At 38.9% G+C, this 17,131-nt stretch overlaps 1 pseudogene; it reads right to left on the bottom strand.

Moving 5' to 3' along the window:
* Positions 1 to 7,755: 7,755 nt before the first annotated feature.
* LOC137836286 (small nucleolar RNA R71) lies at positions 7,756 to 7,861 on the bottom strand (annotated as a pseudogene).
* Between the last annotated feature and the right edge of the window lie 9,270 nt (positions 7,862 to 17,131).

Genomic DNA, 17,131 nt, shown 5'->3' with positions numbered 1-17,131 from the left:
CTGCAAAACCGAATAGATGATTAGTGGCAGTGATTTAAGTTTTTTTTTTTGTCAAGAGTAGGAAACGAGGAGTACTGGTGTAGGCTCTCATGGCACTAGGGAGATATTCTTTGGTCAACAGGAAGGAGGTATCAAAGATGACTTTCAAGCTTGTCAAAAACTCGTAAATCCCTTGATCCTTTGGTGACAAGTCTTCCAAGCGCTGAGTACTCTAGAATCTTGGGTTAGGTGTCCAGTGCAAGGGAAATCTGTCCAGCATGTCCTGTTGAAACTCGGATCTTAAGAAATCGGCCTTTAAAGTTTTTACACGACGAATGGAAAAGGGTAAGCAAGCCTCTCTTAGGGGCACCATTAAGGGAAACCCACAATTGGCGACCCAAATGCTTGGCTTCAAAGAAGTATAAGAAGACTTCCACAGTAACCAAAATGTCGAGTTGTGAACATAGGATTATAAAAGCTCGGATAAATGCCCAACTATTTGGATGTAGCTAGGCACGAGCTACGTGTAGCTCGATCAATAGTTCCTTTTCGAAAATGGATAGAGGTAGGCGAAGAAGGACCTTCTTGAAGAAAGTGGCATAAAAGAAACAAAACAGACCATCAGGGTCCGATGACTCATCACAACATGCTGGTTCTCCTTCCCTACACTCTACTGTTTTAACGAATCCCTCATGCTTTTTACCCAAGACACACCACCTTCCCTTAACTCTCTAATGCGTAAACGGGTGGTATAGTAAGAAGTTTCTTTTAAGAGTTCTTTCTTAGCACAGGGGGTACACGGAACTATAATCCATCGTTGATTTAAATAAAGCATAAACACAAACAGAATACGAGCACAATTTAGGCCAAGCAGAATAAACGAATTGGAGTAAGTTAAAAATGCATTCATTTCACGTAGTACAATCAACAAGATAAATGATTATCATCAATGGATATTAGTGGAAGAAGAATACCTGGTGTGACCGCGAGGTGTGGTGGTGCGATTGTGAAAGAAGAAGTGTTGAAGGAGGATCTGTGAGTGAGAGAGTTTGGGAGCAGAAGAGTTGTGAATCAAGTGTGATGAGAGGAAAGAGGAAATTAGTATATATTCGAAAGAGGGATATGAAGCGGTAGCGTTTCCTGCCGTTGATACATGTGCCACGTGTACGATTCACAATTAGTAAGGTGAGATGTCTTGGCACGTGTACGATTCAAAGGCACACTCTTCATTTTCCCTTTTAGCTTGGCAAAATGGGTTTAGGCCTATTTTACTACGTTTTGGGCCTGTTCAGAAAACTTTTAGTGCTAAACCTAGCATCACACACTATTAGCGCTATTGGACCACCAAATGGGCCAGCCTACTCGGTCATGGGTTGAGCAGGCCCAGGACGGTCAAGATTAGATTTACCTAGCGAGTTGCAAGCTCGGCCAATGACCAAACCAGTTGGACCAAATTTGCCCAATGAGTATGGTTTGCCCAGCTGCCAATGCTTTCAGGTTTTTAATTCCCTTTTCAACAAGAAAACTCTCGCCCAAGGACCAAACTACTCAAACTAAATTCGTCCAACGATAGTGGCTCGCTCGACAAATAATTCTCTTGGGTTTTCTAATTTACGAATTTTGCCCAGCAAGCATATGGTAGCGAGTTTGCATAATTATGCAAATTTCTGAAATGGTCTGAGTGACTCAGAGGCTTTGAATGCTAGCAATAAATTTGAAATGTTAATTTCATTATAACATTTGTTCGTAATGATAATGAGATTTTATAAATATGCAAGGAATCAATATTTAGGAGGCTTAATAATTTTGTATGTGAGGAATCGATAAGAATGATTTTTATATGTGCATCAATATTAATCAAGATTGAATATATCTTTTGAAAAAAATAGAGTGAGAATGATGAATCTCAATCCCAATTTTCCCAATTGACTCATTCCAATATTTTAAATTGTTTTATTTAATTTCTTGCAAATTCATCATACACACAACTTGTCAACAAACTTTTACATATTGTCTTATATTTAGTGAATATCATACTTGAGAATTTAATTGTTCCTTGTGGGTTCGATATCCGTCCTTAGGGACAACTTATTACTTCTGACACGGTACACTTACCGTAAAATAGTCATCAATATCTAGGTATATAAAAAAGTCAAAACTAGCTCAAAGAAAAAAGGAACATAATTAAACTTACTCAAATAAAAAAATTTGATCATGCAATTTTACTTTATTCAATGCGAGAAATTTAAAGATAGTTTCTAATCATCTATCTAATGAAGGACTGAGTTAGATTTTAAAAAAGAAGAGATAAGAGAAAAAGAGTATTTTTAGAAATATAATGATTTTTTTATAATAAAGCTTGAATAACTTATTTTTGTATTTATATAAATTTTCCATTTTAATAATAAAATATTTAGATACTGTACCGGTACGACCAGACGACTCAGTGACTTGGCCAGCACTCAGACCAGCTAACCACCTAACCATGATGAGAGGGTCACATGACATCACGTGACCGACTGACCCTTGGCGACGAGCCAAGGGTTGACTAAGTCAGCAGGGTTAATCCATAGTTAAGGGTTGTTTAGTGCAATCCTAAACATGAACCAACCTCCTAATCCGACCCACCAATGAAGGCCCATTAAGGTAATATAAATAGAATGCATTTCAAGGAGAAAGGTACGTTATTATCTACAGTAATATGACACCCGAGTGCTAACACCCCTACTGACTTGGCGTTGCAGTGCCTTCTACAGGTACCATCCCCGCCTATGGAGACGATCGAGAGGAGGAAGGCGTAGTATGAAGCTTGGAGCATCAGTGACCGGCTGGAGGTGGAAGCAGGAGCAATCGATCTCTAGGTCCCAAACCCGTTCGAGAACAATTGGCGCCCACCGTGGGACCGAGAGAATAGTGAGAAGAAGCAACAGTAGATGGTATCGACCCGCAGTATTGCTAGCGAAAGGATGTCCGAAGCAGACCAAGCAACAATGATGTTGGCCCTCAGACCGAGAGAGAGCTGAGGAACAAGAACCTCACCCTGGAGATGGATGGCGAGTCCCACTAAAACAAGACGATGAACACGATCGGTACTGTTGTGACAGACCGTCGTCACCCTTTCACTGACTTTGTAATGGAGGCTCCTCTACCGGATAAGTGGAAGGGATTCAACAAGGATCGATATGATGGGACGACCAATCCCGATGAGCACTTGGATGCGTATACCACTCATATGAGTCTGTATACGACCGATGACACGGTCCTATGCCGAGTCTTCCCAACTTCTTTGAAGGGAGGAGCTTTGAGCTGGTTCACAAAGCTCTCTCCGAACTCAGTGGATTGTTTGGAAACATTGGTGGTCAAGTTTGATGTCCAGTTTGCAACGAGCCAACCCCATCACCTAATGTCCATTGCCCTGGTCAGCATCCGCCAGGAGAAGGGAGAGTCCCTAAGAAAGTTCATCGACCGGTTCAGGAAAGTCGTTATGAGTATTCGAAACCTCAGTTCTTAGGTGGCAATGCATCATATGCTGACTGCCCTCCGATAGCTTGTGCATGCAGCCTGCAGCAAGCTGTGATGAACTTAGGTGCCGAGCCGCCAAGTTCATGCAGTTGGAAGAGCTGCGCGAGTTCAGGAACTAGGCTCGGGCAAAGGCGAGCAACAAGAAGAAGGACGAGAAGGAGCGGCAGGGAAGGTTCGGGTATGGACGAGGCGATCTCAAACGAGACAATTGTGGGCCTCGATTCTCATGATACACACCCCTCAACGCCGATAGAGGGAAAATATTGTAGGAAGCCCTTAGCACGGAGCTGATCCCGACACCCAGAAGGGCCTTGAGCCCCGATTACGCCAACTGCAACAAGAAGTGTCGGTATCATAAGAATAACGACCATTCAACCGAAGAATGCAGGCCTTGAAGGACAAAATAGAGGAGTTGATTGAGGCAGGGCACTTCCGCCGCTTTGTGCAGGGTGGCCGCACCACCAGGCATTCCCCTTGCAGGGAGGAAGCCCCAAGGAAGAGAGACTGCACCCTCCAGGGCCGAGGGAGGATGATCGCCGTCGGGAACACCGCAAGAGGAGGGACGATCCTCCCAAAGACGACCGTAGAAGAGGCCGCGAGGTCATAAACACCATAGCCAGCGGGTTTTCCAGGGGTGGGAGATCGAACAGTGCGCGAAAGAAGCACATGCGTGTAATCCACAGGTGAACTCCGTGACCATCCGGCCAAGTATGCCTCCCAAAACCTTTACAAACGATGACTTCAAAGGGGTAGACCCCTCCAGGATGATCTGATGGTGATATCAGTCGACATCGATAACTTCACCATCATGAACACCCTGGTAGATCAATTGGTATACCCTCCCAACACCTTGTTATCATGGTTTGGCTAGGACAAAGCCCTAACTGACATTCCCTTCCGAGACCAAAGCACGAGTGTTGGCCAGGATGAAGCCTCAATTGGCATACCCTCCCAACAACTTGTCACCACGGTTCGGCCAGGATGTAGCCTTAACCAACATTCCCTCCCGATACCCACCCAAGCGTATCGGTCCGCCCTGATATTGCAAAAACTACACTGATCCCATAATTTAACTTGTCGAAACAAGACGCTCTTTACACTATTACGTTCTCATGGTCGACCGCCCTTAATTTGTCTAGTAACTTACTTACGAGCGACCGATTGCCTCAACCTACACCGAGAGAATTCATTAATTTAGTTGTTATTAACTCACACTCATACCGACTGAAGTAAAAGACTTGTGCAAATATTTGAAAGCGAAAACAACCAAATTAATTTATCAATAAGAGGTGGAGGCCACACCCCAGCCTCAAGGGAACAAAAAAGAACGAGTCTACAAAACCTAAGAGCCTAAGCTTTGGTCTTCTGCATCCTCGTTCGGCGTAGGCTGGGCGACGCTTTGCAAATTCTGGACCTCAAACGCAGGGACCAATCGGCCTTCAAAGAGCTCTATCTCTTGGTCGAATTGTCTAGAAGGTGGAGGCCCACTGTACAATACCCTAGCTTGTCGGACGGCCAGGTCGAAGCTCTAGGTTATCAAGACCATGGTGTCCTCCATGGTCTTCAGCACTTCGGCTTCTACCGCCTCCTTCCCTTATTGCAAAGAAGCAACCTCTCCCTCCAGAGATGCCCCCTTGCGCTCGGCATCCTCCAACGCCCGTCTCAGCCGAGCAATCTCAGTCGTATTCTCAGCGTCGGCCTTCTCCAGCTCGGCCACTCAAGTTGCACCGAGCTCCAACTTGGCAGCCTTTGAACACAACTTCTTCTCTTAAGCTGTGTTGGCATCAACGGCCTGCTTCAGGTTGTTGGACGCCTCCTGAAGTTCATGCTCAAGGTCCGATAGCTCCTCGATGCAACACCTATGCGCCTCCGCCCCTGGCGGGTCAGTATCATGCCTCGGCACATCATCTCGACGCCACCGTCGAGCAGGTCGTCCTCAGGGATCGACTCGATAAGCTCCTCAATGCTAGAGGGCAGGGTGAAATTCATAACCCCTTTAAAACACAAGTCAACCCCTACTGATAAGTGCCTAATTTCTATAATATTTCATATTAAAATATAGGCACTAATGAGGATTTATTGTTAATTTACATATAAAATAATCACTAATTTATGAATTTATACATTTTTATATATTTTATGATCTTTATTTGAATAAAAGTATTTTATTTCCAAATTTGGTGTTAATTGCAAATTTCTAAGGAAGATTGGAGATTTTGATTTAAAATGAATGATTTGAGCTAAAAAGATAAAGATAGAAGGTCCCGGAATGGAAAAAGATGCAAAGAAAGATTGAGCCTTTTTTCTGTTTTATCATTTAGCCCATTAGCACGACACAAGAAACAACCTAACCCTAGAAAACTAGGATAAATAGAGGGCTAGAGGCTCAATTGTAGTGTGCCAGATTGGGAGGAAAACACCATAGAGTGAATTGTAACCCAATTGGGAGAATGGAAGGTGATAGAAGTATGCGTGGCTAATTCTACCCTTTGGGATTGTGAGTAATTTGCTCAAACTCTTATGTATTGAGGTGATATTTTATATATTAATATTCAGTTCTTGATTGATTATTGGTATTGTTGTTTTACTTTTAATTTTTCGTGACAAATTGAGAATCTTAAATCTGACCGGGAGGTATTTTTAGGGTTGGAACCTAGACAACAATACTTAGCATATTTGAGTGCTAGGAATAGACTTGAAATGTTAATTGCTATTAAACGTCTGAGCTTCGTTCTAAGTTGTTCTTATAATTATGCGAGGGATCGATAGTTAGGGGACATTTTTAAGGATTTTATATGCAAGGAATTGATATAAATGATTTTTATACGGGCATCAATTTCAATCAAAGAACTTAATATTGACATGCTAATCAAAATACTTGAGAGTGAGAGAGATGAAACTAATCCTTATTTTTCCAATTGAAACAACTAATTTTTTGTTTGTTTTCTTATTGATTAGTGTCAACCCATTTAATTCAAAAATCTTTTAATTGTTCTGTTTTTATATTTAGCGATTATTGTACTCGATAATTCACTGTTCCTTGTGGGATCGATATCCGTCCTTAGGGACAATTATTACTTCTGACAAACGCGTTGCACTTGCCGTAAAATGTCATCAAGTTTTTGGCGCAATTGCCCGAGAACAAATTTGATTTGTTGGGTATAATTTCCTAAATATTGTAAATATTTTAAATTTTTTGATTTGTTTTGATTTTATTTATTTTATTAAAATTAGATTTGATTTGATTTTATTAGAGATTTACTCTTTTAAAAAAAGAAAGTTGTTGTTTTTATATTATTTTCTTTTCTTTACGTTATTTATTTTAGTTTTTTTTTTTTTTTTTGGATTTACGTAACTGTTATTTATTTGTTTTAATTATATTTTAGTTTAGTTTTTTTTTAGGATTAGTTTACGTAGTTTTATTTAGATTTAAGTAACTGTTATTTATTTGTTTTAATTATATTTTATTACTAGTTTTAGTTTTTATTTCTACGTTAGCTAGTTAGTTAGAATATTGGTTAGTTGTTTACCATTATAGTTTTCAGTTTTATTTTTTTAGCTTTATTTTATTTATTTTTTAGTATTTTTTTAAGTACGTTATTTCTTGTTTTTAGTGTTTTCTTTTATTCTGTTTTTAGTTTTTATTTTATCTATATTTTTTTTTAAATTTTTTTGTTATTTTTCTCTTAAAGTCATTTTAGTGTTTTATTTTTGTTTTTGTTTTATTTTTATTTTATTTTACATATTTTATTTTTATTTTTATCTTCAAATTTATTTTGAATTTATTTTATTTTATTCTTTTTTAAAAAAAAAAGTACTCTGTTTTTTTTTTCTCCACTAATATGTTCTAAGAAGAAAGCAACATGGCACAAGAACAAGCACCACCTCCTAGGAGAACACTTGGAGATTATGTCATGTACCAAGGACCAAGGCATTTTTCTAGTATCGCAATACCTGCTACCGCTAAGGCCTTGGAAATAAATCCCAATTTTCTCACTCTCATCAATACCCATCAATTCACAACAATGGAACATGAGGATCCATATTCACATTTGGACACATTTTATGAATTGGTGGGAACAATGGGTTTTCAATTCGCTGATATTAAAATTGTTTATATGCGCTTGTTTCCTTTTTCATTGGCAGAAAATGCTAAAGATTGGCTCAGATCCCTTCCAAATCAGAGTCTCACTAGCTGGAAGGATGTAGAGGAAAAATTTCTGCAAAGATTTTTTACAATCTTTAGCTACATCAAAGCAAAGTCTGAAATTTTTGTGTTCAGACAAGGAGCAGATGAATCATTCTGTGAGACATGGGAAAGATTTAAAATGATGCTTAGAAAATGCCCAAATCATGGGTTTGAAGATATTGCTCAACTGAGCATATTCCTAAATGGTCTCAGATCTGACATAAAGATGCTCCTAGATGCTGCAGCTGGTGGCACAACGATGACCCTTGATGTAGAACAAGCGACAATAATTATTGATGCATTGGCATCAACTGATTATAAAGCCCAACATGATGGACAAGATCTTAATAATAAAGGGTTGTTAGAAGATGCATTCTTGGCTAAAAATAAGATTCTGACACAGCAGATTGAGCAACTAACTGCACAAATGGCTAAATTGCCCCAACAATTATATGTTGTTCATTCATCTCAAAGTCAGAGTAAGTCAATCAGGTGTGATTTTTGCGGAGGTGTTCATCCTAATGGTCATTGTTTTTATCAGAACAATTCACCTGAAGCTGATGATCCATCCATGCTTGAAAGAATGAGTAAGTTGAAGACGCCCTGACAAAGATTGTGAGCGCGCAAGACAATATTGTGAGAGCGCAGGACAATAATATGGCCATGATTAAAAGTATAGATATCCAGATGGGACAACTAACCAAACAAATTGCAGAGGAACAAAATGGCTAGTTTTAAGTCAATATCCAAACCAATTCAAAAGAGCATTGCGATAATGTAGTGGCTGAAAAAGAAGAAAAAGATGAGACAAAGGGGAAGAGAGATGAGAAAGAGAGAAGTGAGGAGGAAAAAATAAAGACGAAAAGTGAAAATAAGGAGAGAGGAGTTCTTGAAAAAGATTTATCATATCCTCATTCTCCTTCAAAAAAAGAGAAGGAAAGAAAATTCTTTGATAAATTGCTCCCTAAAAATTATTTTGCAGGAAATTTGAAGCAAGATTCAACATTTGAAAGATTTCGAAAGAATAGGAGCTATATTGAAGAAAGAAATATAGAGCTGGAGGATAGATACAATGTCATTATTAAAAAAGGCTTGCCTCAAAAATTCAAGGACCCAGGGAGTTTTAACCTTCCCGTGTCTATAGGTGCTTTATTAGTAGCCAATGCTTTATTGGATTTGGGAGCAAGCGTAAATATAATTCTTTTGGCAATGTTGAAGAAAATAGGTGATTTGGAGATTAAACCCACTAAGATGACTTTAAAGTTAGTTGATCAAGTAACCAAGTATCCATATGGTGTGGTTGAAGATGTTCTCGTCAAGGTGGATAAATTCACATTCCCTGTGGATTTTGTTGTGATGGACATGAAAAAAGATGAGGAGGTTCCCTTGATACTTGGATTACCCTTTATGAAGACTGCTAGAATCATAGTTGATGTCGACAAAGGAGAACTTCAAGTTAGAACTCAAGATGAGGAGGTAACTTTAAATCTTTTTTATGGTCTTAAAAATTTTAATGCAAGGGAAGAATGTGTATAGAAGGATGGATCAAAGAGATATTCCACCTTGAAATAAACAGGCGTCAAGCTAGATGACGTTAAACGAGCGCTTACTGGGAGGCAACCCAGTCCACATTTTAGTTTTATATTGTTACCTTTGTTTATTTAATTTTAAAAAATAAAAAAATATCCTGTATGCCTTCTAATCATTTTGCAGGTTATGTATTTTGACCTGGGGACAAGTTCTATTATTCAAGGGGGCAAATCCAACAAATGAAGCAAGACTATAAATAAAGATTTTAACAAAAAGCTGGATGACTTCTTAAGAAGAGATGATTGAGCAAAAATATGGTTTTATCTTTCTAATTATCTTTTCTTTTCAATTATTTGAATTTTTATTTTCTGTTTAGTTTTTATTTATTTTATTTTATTTTATTTTATTTTTCGGTTATTTTGTTTTTTGTTTATTTGCTTATTTTTTTTAGTTTGTTTTAATTGCTTATTTTGTATTTTGAATAAATTTTTTGTTTTTGTTAGTTTGTTAGTTTTAGGTTTTGAATTATCTTTCTTGAATAAATTTTAGTTTTAATTTGTTTGTTTTCTAGTTTATTTTTCTCAAATAAAAAAAAAACTAGAATATTAATTTTGAATTGTGGAAAAAAGAATTTGTGTTTAGATATTAAATAGTGAGATGCATTAGACACAGGTTAGAAAAGAAAATATGATTGAATTCCTATTCAAATGTAGTTAAAATTATGATACATGAAAATTTAACAAGATGATTGATTAGGACAGATAATGACAAGACAAAAAGGAATGAGACCATTTAAACCAAGTGAGTGTGTGAATCTTAAACAGTTTTGAGAGTTTTACTGATGAATTGACATTTGTGGTTACTTAATTTTTATTTTTGTTGCATCATAAAAGAGCATGAAGATGATTGAGGCATTTGTTTGTGTTAATTAGGAGCCAGGGCCAAAAAGCCAACCTTTATATTAGAATTCCATTTTTTATATATATCCCCTTTGGGCCAAGAAATTTTTTGTTAATATTGCACCTTAACCTTTATTGATATAATTTCCTACCCTTTAGCATGTTTAAGGAAGGAGAACATACATGCAATACATTTAGAAAAGGGAATGGTTGGTTCTGATTTTGAAAGTTCAAAAAGTTGAAAATAGGAAGAATCTTTTCCTATTATTGAGAACAAAAAAAAAACAAAAAAGAAAGAAAAACAGAAGAAGAAAAAGAAATAGAAAAGAAAGATAGAAAAAATTTCATGAAAATCATGAAAAGAAAGAAAATGAGGTAAAAGGTGACATCGAAAGAAAGTGGTAATTAGATAACATATATGTTCTCTATAATTGAATTGTAGGTATGTTCTTCTTCTTTAAGATGTGCATTTTGTCATCTAAGAAAAACCAATATTTTTTGGAAGCCCAGCCTCATTACAACCCTGGAAAAGACCTCATGATTAATGTTTCTAATATGTTTGTGATTTGAAGATGAAATGAAAAGCAACCATGATTTGTTATGATTCAGTGAAAACAGAGAGAAACACTTACCTGTGAGCATATGAGAAAATATTTCTTGATGAATTGTCATTTGTTTGTTTTGATTTGATCTTGGAAGTTGATTGTGTCTATATTTTTCTATATTTGAATTTGGAAGCATCATAAGTTTCTAATTTGATCTGTTGTTTAGTGAATTAAGCTGTTTGATATTTAAATTCAAATATATTCATTTACTTTGCTTGAAGACAAGCAAGATTCTAAGTTGGGGAGGGTGATAAGTGCCTAATTTCAGTAATATTTCATATTAAAATATCAGCACTTATGAGGATTTATTGCTAATTTACATATAAAATAATTCCTAATTTATGAATTTATACCTTTTTATATTTTTTATGATCTTTATTTGAATAAGAGTATTTTATTCCCAAATTTGGTGTTAATTGCAGATTTCTAAGGAAGATTGGAGATTTTGATTTAAGATGAATGATTTGAGCTAAAAAGATAAAGATAGAAGGTCCCGGAATGGAAAAAGATGCAAAGAAAGATTGGGCTTTTTTTCTGTTTTATCATTTAGCCCATTAGCGCGACACAAGAAGCAACCTAACCCTAGAAAACTAGGATAAATAGAGGGCTAGAGGCTCAATTGTAGTGTGTCAGATTGGGAGGAAAACACCATAGAGTGAATTGTAACCCAATTGGAAGAATGGAAGGTGATAGAAGTATGTGTGGCTAATTCTACCCTTTGGGATTGAGAGTAATCTGCTCAAACTCTTATGTATTGAGGTGATATTTTATATATTAATATTCAGTTCTTGATTGATTATTGGTATTGTTGTTTTACTTTTAATTTTCCGTGACAAATTGAGAATCTTAAATCTGACCAGGAGGTATTTTTAGGGTTCGGACCTAAACAACAATACTTAACATATTTGAGTGTTAGGAATAGACTTGAAATGTTAATTGCTATTAAACATCTGAGCTTCGTTCTAAGTTGTTCTTATAATTATGTGAGGGATCGATAGTTAGGGGACATTCTTAAGGATTTTATATGCGAGGAATCGATATAAATGATTTTTATACGGGCATCAATTTCAATCTAAGAAATTAATATTGACATGCTAATCAAAATACTTGAGAGTGAGAGAGATGGAACTAATCCTTATTTTTCCAATTGAAACAACTAATTTTTTGTTTGTTTTCTTATTGATCAGTGTCAACACAATTAATTCAAAACTGTTTTAATTGTTCTGTTTTGATATTTAGCGATTATTGTACTCGATAATTTACTGTTCCTTGTGGGATCGATATCTGTCCTTAGGGATCATTATTACTTTTGACAAACGCGGTGCACTTGCCGTCAAATGTCATCAAGTTTTTGATCGCTAGGGATGACTCTTGGACGGCCGCCTCGGGCACGGCGACTACTGTTGGGATTGTCCGGTTGAACTCGTCGGTTGGTGGCGACCCGGCATGGACAGGCGCTCGCCTCGGAGGAGGAGCCGACATCTCACCCGGTGGACGGAAGGTTCGAGCGATGTTGCCGCTCTCCCTAACCCTCTTTTTGGGGTTCTTGGAAGATGACCCCACTCGGATAGTAGTAACAACTGGAGGGGGCCAGTGTCGGCCGCCCCCCTCTTCTCCTTCAACTTGTCTTTGAATGTCGTCAACATGCCGACCGCCTGCGGTATCTCTCTCTTCGTGATAACTGCAACAAAAATAAAACCTTAGTCACAAACGTAAAAGTAACTACCGAAGGACTAAAGGTTCAAAACGTACCCTCAAAGGCTACTTCACGATCGGTCTCTGTGTACAATGACATCAGTGGCCGAGCGGGGAGCTTCCTTAGAAGGCTATCAAATAACGCATAAACCTCCCGCTCGCCTTGCTTGGATTGACCGGAAGTGGCCAATCCTTTATTTTGGTGGGATTCCTCGTCCAAAACAAAGGAAACCTTGAACGACCGGCCGCGTAAAAAAAGGGAGACATTTCATCCGTCTCCACGAATACCTTAAAGAACTTCTCTTTAAAGTTCTTATAAGAGGCCGTGAAAACTTTGAATAAGACGCTACCTACCCGGCTGACCAAGGAGTGTCAACCGACCAGCTCAGATGGATGGGAGGCGTAAAAATGAAGAAAGCATGATGATAGAGGATGCACCCCGAACGTCCCGCAATGCGAAAAGCTTGCACGGCCGCCCACGTGTTCAGGTGCAACTGACTTAACGCCACGTTGAGTGCCTGAGCAGAAGGACGCCCACCGTGAGCGTGTTGAAAGGAAGCGACACGTGCAAGTCTGAAAAGAGACAACTATACATGAAGAAAAAGGGGGGTTCGGTAGATGACCGCCCCCTGTACACCCGGTTGTCCAGAGAATAAGGACCGAACGACAACAAGGACTTCTCGGCCGAAGCCTTCAAGACAGGAACCTTATCCAAAAATTCAGCTAGTGAGACGTCCGTATGGAACTCAAACGCGATCTCGCACACCTTGGGATCGACCCAGGCAGGGCCCTCATGGGGTCTCGGTTGCTCAGATGAGATCGACCAGTCTGACGCGTTACCAGTGTCATCACCCCTGACTTCCTCCACCTGCGGGGAAATGGCTTGAATTGCCCCGACCGAGATAGCTTTGCTGGAAGAGGAAGTGGAAGAAGAAGAGGACGAAGAAGAGGAAGAAAACGAGCAACAAAGGAGATCGGGAAGAGGAGACCGAGCAGGAGAATAAGATGTAGCATGCGAGCGGCTAGACATGACTAACCTCAAGACGAACGAGGAAGGCAACAAAGATCGCTTGGATTTATTCGGGTGTCGGAGCTCAATGAATATCAGAACGCATGAGAAGCTACTGTTCCCAGTCCCTATTTATAGTCTGAAGATGTCTCGGAATCCCAAACGTAAGATCTCAACCGTTGGATCTGCTTGATCCAACGACCCACATCGTTTGGCGCCCAAAAAACTACTCATAAAAGCAAGTCATATCATCCGCTCAGGCGTCGCTTCCAGTCACCTCACTCATCATTACACCACCGACCGAATCCCAACTATCAGACTCTTCGGCTATACCAGCTCTCGAGCCTGGGAGGCAAGTGTACCGATACGACCGGACGACTCAGTGACTCGGCCAGCACTCGGACTAGCTAACCACCTAACCATGATGAGAGGGTCACATGACATCACGTGACAGACCGACCCTTGGCGATGAGCCAAGGGTTGACTAAGTTAGCAGGGTTAATCCATAGTTAAGGGTTGTTTAGTGCAACCCTAAACATGAACCAACCTCCTAATCCGGCCCACCAATGAAGGTCCATTAAGGTAATATAAATAGCACGCATTTCAAGGAGAAAGGTACGTCATTATCTACAGTAATCTGACACCCGAGTGCTAACACCTCGACTGACTTGAGCATTGAAGTGCCTTCTGTAGGTACCATCCCCGTCTGTGGAGCCAGACGATCGAGAGGAGGAAGGCGTAGTAGGAAGCTTGGAGCATCAGTGACCGACCGAAGGTAGAAGCAGGAGCAATCGTTCTCTTGGTCTCAAACCCGTTCGAGAACAGATACAATTTTAATTATATCACTTCTATTTTAATTTTTTTTAAGTTCTTTACAAAATTAAATTAAAACAAAAGATATAAAATGGTATATTACAATTGATAATATGCTTAAAAAAAAGTCTACAAATATTTTCATTGAAACAAAAGTCTATAAACGTTTTGATAATGAACGATTCGTAAAAACGCGTTTTTTTAAAATAAGCATTCTAACTTGAATTATTATCTTGAATAAGTACATTTTTACGAGTAATTTTTTTTTTAATTTTTTTTTCAAATATGCTTGAATGTGAACACATTTACAAATTTACTTTAACCCTTCTCTCAATTTGTCATTTTTCTCTCGACTCTTGGTTTAAATCTCTGAACTTTTAAAAATATCAATATGTAAATGTAATTTTACATCTCAATACAAATATTTATTATAAATCTAAAATATGATTTATACATTGAAAAAGAGTTGTTGACCGGGTTAAACTAGGGGTGGCAAAGTGGGGTGGGTCATGCGAGTCGGCCCGCGGCCCGCTGAAAAAAATGCGGGACAGGTTGCTTATTTCAACCTGCTGGCCCGCTTAGGCTCGTCCCGCATAACCTGCAACCCGCGCGAGTTAAGTGTGGGGCGGGGTAGATTGGCCCGTATAACCCACAAAACTTTAACATGTAGAAATTTTTTTCTGCACCTCCATATTTTCTTCATGTAACCTCATATTTCACATTCCGAAAATTTTAATAACATCTTACTACGTATGTCTCGTGAAAATAATATTATGAGATCATTTACCTAATGCATCTAAATAAAAAATCTCAAAAATTTTATTTTAAAATATATATATTTCTTATGCGGGCTGGCCCGCGAGCCCATCCTTATACGGGACGAGCTAGAAATATCAGTTCACACATTCTATGCGAGCCAAGTACGGGGCGGGCCTATGTGGCGCGAGCCAGCCCACATTGCCACCCCTAGGCTAAATGTGGCCCTTTCCCTGTTGCATTCGAACAATTGGGCATTTATCCGAGGCTTTAGCATTTTTTGTTCCCAGCTCGACATTTAGCCGACTATGGAAGTATTCTTTTATTCTTTTTCGAACTCAAAAAATTTGGTCGGCAGCTATGTGCCTCCTTGAATGGTATTCCTGGGAGGGGTTTGCTTACTCTATTTCAATCATTCTACAAAACTTTTAAAGGTCGATTTATAAAAGTTCATGCCTCAGGAGATCCCACCCTCACTTCCAGAGTGCTCAGTGCCTTGAAGAAATGTCCCCGAGAGAACGAGTTATCTGCGAATTTCTAGAGAACCTCAATGTTGTCTTTTACATGTCAACGCTTTTGACGAAAGAATACATTTCGGGTTCTCTCCCTTTATTGGTATACACCTATTTCATCCTCAGCTTTTAAAAGATGTTTTGATTCATGAACTTTGAACTAGCTTCTTTTTTTTTTTTTTTTTTGCAGAGAACATGCTTTCTTCGATCAGCAAAACCAAGTTGACTGAACGCGCAAAGCGAATGACTGCGGCCAAGGATTCTTTGGTGCCCAAGGAAAAACCCCGAACTGGTCTCATACGCGTTTAGTGTGAACGAGACGAGCACACAACTTTTGGGCCTGTCTTTAGGAGAAAGAGATCAGTGGCTGCGAATCCCTCTGAGCACTCACACTCGGATGGCCGAGCTCCTAACCATGATGCTCTAACAATCCAAGAGTGTGAAGTTGTAGAAAGTTCAAAAGGGAAAAGTTTGTGGGATCCGAGCTTTGACATCTCGGCTCACAGTAAATCATGTTTCCTGTTGGACGAGGATAGAGCAAGGCTGAAGATTTATTATGTAGATTGACTCTGCCACTATTCTAAAAGCCTTCTTGGCCAAGAAATTGCCTTGACATGCTGGTTTATGTCAAGGCAGAGGAGCGAAAGAAGACCAAAAACAAGAAAGCTCAACAGATTGTCGAACTCCAACAGGAGATCGAGCGCCTTCGTGCCAAGGTCACTAAGGTTGACGGTTTGCGCTTGGATTTGGCTTGCAAAACTCAAGAAGGGCTTGTATTATCTAAGGAGAAATTTGATTTAGCTAGTAAGATTGAGAATTTAGAGAAGAGATAATTCGTAAAGAAAACAAGTTCTCAAAGACGATGGACACTTTGAAAGAAGACGCGACCCGATCATACATCGTCGGCTTAAAAGCCGCCCTGGAACAGCTGCTCTTGTCCACTCCATGGTGGACTTCTTCGAGTTGAGCCCATGTAAATCAATAGTGGATGGGAAACTCATTGGGGACTCCTACTTTCTAAAATTATGAACAATATTTTCACCTTTATGCGTATATTTGAGGTTTGAACCTAGACGATATTTGGGATCATAATCGTTTTGTGTATCTTAAGCTTGTGACTTCCTTTTAATTATGCCCTTTTATCGCATCAATAGTTTCGCTTATAAACATATAAATGAATGTTGTATTCTAAAAATGACTTACAAAGTAAATTTGCTTACACACTAAGCGTAGCATGGTTAATGATGGAGATCAAGCTCAAGAGGAAATAGAAGCCGAAGATCAAGGACAAAAGAAGGTAGAGGCCGAAGTTGAAGAAGCTCAAGGAGACACTACCTTACCTCAAAGGCTTACAAGGAGCAAGTTTAAGGAATTAGGAAGTAGTGGTAGATTGTTTTCTCTTTTTATAGTGTCTCTTGTATAAAAAGTAGAATGTTTAAATACATAGTCTTTGGGAAGGTGCTTAGAGGGAAACATTAGATACCTCTTTTGTAAAAGCATCTTTAGGCTTTAGCTTAGAAAATTCTAGAAGCTTAGGCATTAGTTTAAGAGGGGCGGTAGCTTAGGAGACTCTTGAGTAGCTTAGGATACAAGCTTTGTAAGCTAATAACCGGCCCTTGCTC

Source organism: Phaseolus vulgaris, chromosome 5, assembly GCF_051622355.1.
Source record: "Phaseolus vulgaris cultivar YP4 chromosome 5, ASM5162235v1, whole genome shotgun sequence".
NCBI lineage: Eukaryota > Viridiplantae > Streptophyta > Magnoliopsida > Fabales > Fabaceae > Phaseolus > Phaseolus vulgaris.
The sequence above is the reverse complement of the archived record's forward strand: the minus strand, read 5'-3'. Positions and strand labels throughout refer to the sequence as shown.